Genomic DNA, 8,174 nt, shown 5'->3' with positions numbered 1-8,174 from the left:
CGTTCTACACCGGCTCCTCTCACGGTCCCCATCGGATGTGTTGATGCATATGACTCTATTGACCCGCGTCTTCCTTTGCCGCTTGGGGCTTGTCGGCATGTGCCCTCGTCTCCTTCACCGGCCTCTACGGATGATGTTGGTTATGCTATGTCGCCTCCTCTGGCGGCTTCCACAGGTGGTGGTGGGCCTGGTGGCCGCTCCTCTCCCAGTGCTACTGCGTCGTCTACTTCAGCTATGTACTTCACCGAGCAGGAGATTGTGGGACTTCGTGGTCTGCTGACCGCCTCCGGCTCTTCATTGCCGGGTGCATCTACGTCAACCTCTTCAGTTGAGCTCCTGACCGAGCAGGAGATTACGCGCCTTCGGTGCTTGCTCGCTGCATGCTCTGGTTCTTCACCGACGGGTTCTACTGGTTCTGCTACTGACTCCTCTGGCATTGTGAGATCACCTTCAACACAGTCAGGTACATCTCCATGGATTCTTGATACTGGAGCATCTTTTCATATGACTCATGATTCATCCACCTTGTCTTCTATTCGTGCTCTTGATTCTCCTATTCATGTTCTTACTGCTGATGGTACCTCCCTCCCGGTTAATGGTCGAGGCATTCTTAGCACCTCATCTTTTCATGTTCCTGATGTTGCTCATGTTCCTCGACTTACCATGCAGCTCCTTCCTGGTGGTCAAATTGTTGACTCCGGTTGTCGGGTGATTCTAGACTTTGACTCTTGTTCTGTTCTGGACCGTCACACTGGTGCTCTCCTTGGTGCTAGCCCCCGACACCGTGACTCTCAGGGTCTCTGGGAGCTTAACTGGCTTCACCTTCCCTCCGCTGCCACCGCCGCCAGTCTTTCCCCCTCTGTTGCCTTGTCTACCAGCTCTTTTCAGCAGTGGCATCATCGCCTTGGTCACTTGTGTGGCTCTCGTCTCTCATCCTTAGTTCGACGTGGTCTTCTTGGATCTGTCTCCGGTGGTGTGTCTTTAGACTGTCAGGGTTGTCGGCTTGGTAAACAGGTCCAGTTACCTTATCCTCATAGCGACACTATGTCTCAACGTCCTTTTGACCTTGTTCACTCTGATGTCTGGGGTCCAGCTCCATTTGCCTCGAAAGGAGGCCATCGCTACTATATTATTTTTATAGATGATTTCTCTCGATACACCTGGATATATTTTATGTCTTCTCGTAGTGAGGTGTTATCTATCTATAAGCGTTTTGCTGCCATGGTTCACACTCAGTTCTCTACTCCTATTCGTGTTTTCCGTGCTGACTCTGCTGGAGAGTATATCTCCAAGATGTTGCGTGGAGTCCTTGCTGAGCAGGGTACTCTTGCCCAGTTCTCTTGTCCTGGTGCTCATGCTCAGAATGGCGTGTCTGAGCGCAAGCATCGTCACCTTCTTGAGACGGCTCGTGCGATGATGATCGCCGCCTCTCTTCCGCCTCATTTTTGGGCCGAGGCTATCTCCACTTCCGCCTATCTCATCAACCTTCAGCCGTCCGCTGCTTTGCAGGGTGGCGTTCCTTTTGAGCGTCTTTTTGATCGTTCTCCCGATTATTCGATGCTTCGCTCGTTTGGTTGTGTTTGTTATGTTCTTCTTGCCCCTCGCGAACGCACCAAACTGACCGCTCAGTCTGTTGAGTGTGTCTTCTTAGGCTACAGTGATGAGCATAAGGGCTATCGTTGTTGGGATCCTATCGGTCGTCGGATGCGTATCTCTCGAGACGTGACTTTTGATGAGTCTCGTCCCTTCTACCCACGCCCATCTTCCTCGATTTTTTCAGTGGAGGATATCTCTTTCCTCACTTTTCCTGACTCACCTATCACCCCCGTCGCGCCTGTGCCTATTCGTTCCACTCCCTCTGCTTCTCCACCTCTAGTCGATTTGCAGCCACCATCTTCTCCGGTCTCCTCGCCTAGCATGTCACCGGATTCTACACCTTCATCTCCGGTGACTTCTTCGTCGCCACCCCCCGATTCTACCTTGGCGATTCCTCCTTCTATTGTTCCATCTTTTCCTCAGCATTACGCTCGTCGTTCACGACCTGTGGATGCCTCATTCGATGAGTCGTCCTCTTCCTCTCAGCCTACTTATGGCTTGCGTTCTCGTCCTCGTCCACTTGTTGATCGCTTTGGATTTCCCACCGCTGGTGCTGCTGTTCTTGAGCTGACTTCTTATCGTCAGGCTGTTGTTCATCCTAAATGGCAGTTTGCGATGGCAGAGGAGATTGCTGCTCTTGAACGCACTGGTACCTGGGATCTTGTTTCTCTTCCTCCCGGAGTCTGTCCCATCACTTGTAAGTGGGTCTACAAGGTTAAGACTCGCTCCGATGGTTTTCTTGAGCGTCACAAAGCTCGTCTTGTGGCTTGTGGTTTTCAGCAGGAGCATGGTCGTGATTATGACGAGACTTTTGCTCCTGTGGCCCATATGACCACTGTTCGTACACTTCTTGCCGTTGCCTCTGCACGCCACTGGTCTATATCTCAGCTTGATGTTAAGAATGCCTTTCTTAATGGTGAGCTGCGTGAGGAGGTGTACATGCAGCCACCACCTGGGTATTCTGTTCCTGATGGCATGGTATGTCGTCTTCGTCGCTCTCTCTATGGCCTTAAGCAAGCCCCTCGCGCCTGGTTTGAGCATTTTGCCTCTGTGGTCACTACTGCTGGTTCTTCAGCAAGTGCTCATGATCCAGCATTGTTTATTCACCTTTCTCCTCGTGGTCGGACTCTTCTTCTTCTCTATGTTGATGACATGATCATCACTGGGGATGACCCCGAGTATATTGCCTTTGTAAAGGCCCGTCTTAGTGAGCAGTTTCTTATGTCTGATCTTGGACCTCTTCGCTACTTTCTTGGGATTGAAGTCTCTTCTACCTCTGATGGCTTTTTTATATCCCAGGAAAAGTATATCCAGGATCTTCTTGCTCGTGCTGCTCTTACTGACGAGCGCATTGTTGAGACTCCTATGGAGCTCAATGTTCACCTCCGTGCTACTGATGGTGATCCTCTCCCTGACCCGACGCGTTATCGTCATCTTGTTGGCAGTCTTGTCTATCTAGCTGTCACTCGTCCGGACATCTCTTATCCGGTTCATATTCTGAGTCAGTTTGTCTCTGCTCCCACCTCGGTTCACTATAGTCATCTCCTTCGTGTTCTCCGATATCTTCGGGGCACGATCTCTCACCGTCTATTCTTTCCTAGCTCTAGTTCTTTACAGCTTCAGGCCTATTCGGATGCTACGTGGGCTAGTGATCCTTCTGATCGCCGTTCACTTTCTGCTTACTGTGTTTTTCTTGGCGGTTCTCTCATTGCCTGGAAGACGAAGAAACAGATTGCAGTTTCCCGTTCGAGTGCTAAGGCTGAGTTGCGAGCCATGGCTCTTTTGACGGCAGAGGTGACTTGGTTACGGTGGTTACTTCAGGATTTTGGTGTTTCTGTCACTACACCGACTCTGCTCTTATCTAACAGTACAGGTGCTATTAGCATTGCGCGCGATCCTGTGAAGCATGAGCTCACCAAGCATATTGGTGTTGATGCTTAAATTGTGCGCGCTGGTGTGCAGGATCAGGTTATTGCTCTTCAGTATGTGCCTTCCGAGTTACAGTTGGCGGATTTCCTGACGAAGGCCCAGACTAGAGCACAACATGGCTTTTATCTCTCCAAACTCAGTGTTGTTCATCCACCATGAGTTTGAGGGGGGTGTTAGAGTTATAATATAAGTCATGTACCCCTTTGTATTTATCCCGTTGTATAAGGGGTTTCCTGCATATGTTCCACACCTGTACATGTATATATATCGGCCTATGGCCTCATGGGAATACAAGTTGCTTTCCTAACAGTATCCTCTTATACTGATAAATATTATTGGAACCTTTCACTTCTTCCCTGAAGCCAAGAATCAAAACAACACTATTAGGTATTTCTAAACTGACACCATACATGTTAGCAAAGCCAGGACTGCATGTGAAAGCATATATCCATAGTTTTCAATTAGCAGCAAGTATGTACTGCAGACTGGAATAATTCCGAGCATTTAACTGAAAATCATAAATTGAATTGCTACCAGAAAAAGTATTGTCTATGTTGATCTTTAAAGTTTTCTTTTGTTGTGGTCATGTTCTATAAACTTTGAATACTACGCATAATTTGTATTCTATCTCAAACAAAACTGAACAATAGGTCTATAGGTCATTCTTATAACATGCCTGACTGCCATACAAAATAACAGGCGACAACAAATTTTGTGACAAGCTAGAAAGTAGAAATCTTACATCTTTTTCAAAGCCCTGGTGTTTGTTGGCTTGGAGCTCCTGAACCTGCTTTTCACATACAGCGCAGGTGAAATCTTAGCCTCTTGTTATAGTCACAGTACGATCTCCCCTGAAATCCTCCAGCCGTTGGCTCGATCTTGCCGGAGTGTCTGTATCGTTCGCCGGTTGAGCCAACCAACGAATTCGCCCAGCCAGCTCTTCCTCAAACCTCCATGTGTAGTTAATTCTACAGAGAGAAGGGGCAAGTTATAAGCACGTAGAACTTTGCTCTTCTACAACAAAAGATTACGAGAAGTGTATTGATCCAACTATTCAATAGTAGATAACGGTACAGTTGTGGGTAATGGAACAGACACATTCTATTTATTACCCTGATTTGTTAATTTAAAGGCAATTGACAAAACAAATTTCAGATAAACATGGCCATTCTGTGTAACCAAAATAACACAAAAAGCGGCAAGAAATAGGATACAGAGATTACAACAATGTCAGTACACAATCTGACTTCACCTACCAAGACTAATAGTTGTTCTCTTTTAGTAGTAATCTTTTATCTGGGAGAGTTGCAGATTTGTTTGTAACAAAGAAAAAATTATTTTTCTGAATCATTAATTTTATGCACCAAGTATATTAAAATAGGAATATGCAGCACTAAGATTGAAGAATAGTGAACCATGACCGAAGGTTGGACTAGCCGTAGTTTGGTTGGAGCTAGAGTACCTCCATTAACCCACATCATAAGCATATTATGTCATCCAATGATCGAGCAGACTGGTTGAATCCATCATGATTGATGTCCTTGCTGTTGGGTCCATGCCATCCCGCCTAGAGAGTCCCCATCCTGATAGAAGTTTTCGCCATTGAATCCATGCCTTCCTATCTAGAGGGCCGCACCCTGATATGAAATTCTAGATAATATCTTTTTAGAGTGACATTTTTGTTTCAAAAATATTAACCAAGTAACCCTAAATCTAAATGCAGAGTTGCAGAATATACATACAGAGCATATATTGATCAGGTGTCTATTTAAGCGAATCATTTTCCATGTAAAAATCTATTTCAGTAAAAAAATTTGCTCAGTCCAATAGTAAAATCATCTTACAGTTTCATCCGTTTCTTAAGCACAAATGTAAAACAGTGTTCGAATAGAAATCTTATCTCTCTCTATATCAGGAAATCAAACTCTCAGATCACAAGGTTAGCACAAAATTAGTTTCAGTAGCCACAGTTCACCATATCACTACCTTGTAGAAGTACCTTCTGCCAGGCTGCAGCCCCTTCATTACGCCGCCGAAGACGAACCCAGGGCGGCGCCATCCGATGCTGTGGTTCGCCGCTGCTTGTACGTGCTCGTGTCTGCTGGCACGTCTCCTCATTCCTCCTCGCGCCGGGCGGGGGACCCGTACCTCACCGACCTCTTCCCGTCGTCATCGCACACAGACAGCACCCGCATCTCGTCCACCTCATCGGTGAACGCCGGGTGCAGCTGGGCGGGCCGTGCGACAGATCCCTCGTAGGAAATATTGCCAGATCACTTTAAAATAAATTGTACTATTCATTCATTGTAAAAGTCACCCTGGTATGCAGGATACATAGTCTGATATCTGAATCTTAACCCTGGTGCTATCTGTAGCTGATGGTTGTTTTGCCCCTAATTCAGGCTCTCGCAGAATTTGATGGCGACTCTACGGATTGAAATAAAAGTAAGGAGACACCAAAGAGTGGGTTGGTCTTATCTGATCTTCTGGAGTTAAAACTTACTTTTCCCTAGAGAATAGGAAAATATCTGGAAGTTCCACAAGCAACAAACAACCATCAGTTGCGTGCACACTAAATTTGCCTGGTGTTAACCTGGACTCATTTTCCATTGAAAGGAAAAAGGAGATAGCTGCCACCCCTTCTGCTCTTCCTCCAACTCATACTATAGTGCAGGAAAAGTATAGCAGAAGTCATGAATCCAGTAGCTCAGAGATGCATATTGCATCGAAAGGCTTTGATTCCTTTAGAACAAAAACAGGTTCTCAAAGCACAAATCAAATGGAAGCTACTATGGCATTTGCAAATTGGTATGCTCACTTTCAGTCTACTGGCTCAGAAAGTGTTGTCGGAGACTCCAAGCAACTGGACCTATTTAAGAGGGCTTTAGTTGCCGAGCCTTCTAATTTTCCAGTTTCTGGGACTGCCATCAAACCGGGATTAGCTGCTGGAAATCAAACAAACATAGATTCAGAAGATTTAGCTTCAGCATTAAATGTAGACAATCTTTCCATTCAAAAGGCTGACCCAGCTAATGCGGAGGCTAACTGCCTAATGGCCCTAATAAGCCAGGTTGCTTCCTTTTTCCATCGAATTTTGTGTGAGTAATGTGGTTGGGCATTCCGTCGAACATGTGGAAGGCGGCAATGATATGCAGTACACTTACATCTCATCGTGGCTTAGTACCTGGAGGATGAGGCGGCATAGCCACACAGCAGGAAGAGAACACACCTGATCATAGAGCCGTCGACGTCGAGGGAAGCGACTCAAACATGAATCTGAGGAAGCACGGCACCCGGCGGCACAGCCCACGCCGTCGGAGATGCCTCGCCCCGTCTTCCCAATCCGCCGGGGAGCCTCGTGCACGTGGACGCCTCGCCCTCCTTCGGCTCAGCTCGTCGTCCTCCTCCCGTCGCCGGCGAGATCGCCACGACGCCGCTCGCTCTCCTCCCAACTCTCTGCACAACGCCTTCTCCTGGCTGACCTCGCGTGCCCGCTGCCCGCCGCTTCACACACCGGGCCGCCACCTTGCTGCCGTCCCGGCGAGCCTCCCGAGTCCCGACAGCCGCCGCCGGCCCCTCCACTCTCCCACTCATCCGGTATTTTAGTGATAGGTTCTGTAGGGATCAAATACCTAACGAAAAATTACGATTTTCCTTTCATTAAAGTATGAGGACTTTTTATTCCACAAGAATGAAAGCACCTTTTTATTCTTTCATATATTAAGGGTTTTTACTTGGAAAAGACAATGTTCCATGCTAAAGGATTCGGGTCCATAACCACGAGTTCCGGTGCACTAAATCTTGTAGCACTTAGCAACGAAGCCCTATCCATTAGTATTCCACATAAGAAATCCATTTTAGAAAAAAAAAATACAATTAGATTAGCTCTTCATAGACAAACTTAGGGTTTGCGAGCCAAGGTAAGATCGGCTCGGGATCATGGGACCCTTTTCTATCAGATAGGAGGGGCTCTTGTACAAAATAGACTTACTAAGAAATAACCCTATAGAATCTATCTATATAAAGATAAAGAGGCAATCGTGTCAGGAAGCGGGTTTTTCTTTGGCCAAAAGGTACTTCGAACTTAGAACGAGCATGAAGAGATTAACGAGACTTCTTTCTCTTTTGAGTTTTTTGGCGGACCTGCCGCGCAAGATCTTTGGTCTTCCCCTGGAACCGATAAAAAAAAGTGGATCGCTTCTTATCTACTCGCTCGGAATGATTCTTCTCTATCTATAGTTCATGGCCTATTAGAAGTAGAAGGTGCTCTGGTGCAATCCTTACCGACAGAAAAAGATTGCAGTCAGGTTGATAATAGTCGAGTGACATTACTTCGTCGATCCGAACTAAGGAATCTGTTAGAAATGTTTTGAAATGGATATTGTTCTCTCTTTGATCAGGGATTGCTATATGAAAAGAAGTGGAGTTTGAAAAAGGGAACGGAATGCTCAAACCGGAACTGCTAGAGGAACGAATTTTCAATAGCATAACTTGGGCTCCTAGAATATGGCGCCCTTGGGACAATCTATTTGATTGCGGGGTTTTGTTCCGAAGCAAAGATATCCGCGGAGGCCGGTTCGTTTGTCCTATTCTGATATTCAGGACCAAGAGGTACTGGATTCTCTTTCGGATAGGCCCTGAAAGGAGAA

At 46.6% G+C, this 8,174-nt stretch overlaps 2 long non-coding RNA genes across 3 annotated transcripts in view; one reads left to right on the top strand and one right to left on the bottom strand.

Moving 5' to 3' along the window:
- The first annotated feature begins 938 nt into the window (after nucleotides 1-938).
- The window catches only part of LOC123180266 (uncharacterized), a 20,355-nt gene continuing 13,119 nt past the window's right edge, over nucleotides 939-8,174 (top strand). The window contains exon 1 of the long non-coding RNA XR_006490838.1: nucleotides 939-949. This is a non-coding gene — a long non-coding RNA (uncharacterized lncRNA). The remainder of the gene's footprint in view (nucleotides 950-8,174) is intronic.
- LOC123180264 (uncharacterized) lies at nucleotides 4,130-7,173 on the bottom strand. 2 transcript variants are annotated; one of them, XR_006490835.1, is made up of 3 exons: nucleotides 5,512-7,173; nucleotides 4,988-5,175; nucleotides 4,130-4,493 (listed from the first exon to the last, which is right to left on the bottom strand). It is a non-coding gene; the product is annotated as an uncharacterized lncRNA (long non-coding RNA). The 2 variants fall into 2 exon arrangements; XR_006490836.1 differs by having other exon boundaries at nucleotides 4,988-5,162.

This window comes from Triticum aestivum, chromosome 1D (assembly GCF_018294505.1).
Source record: "Triticum aestivum cultivar Chinese Spring chromosome 1D, IWGSC CS RefSeq v2.1, whole genome shotgun sequence".
Lineage (NCBI taxonomy): Eukaryota > Viridiplantae > Streptophyta > Magnoliopsida > Poales > Poaceae > Triticum > Triticum aestivum.
This window is presented reverse-complemented; position numbering and strand designations above follow the sequence as displayed.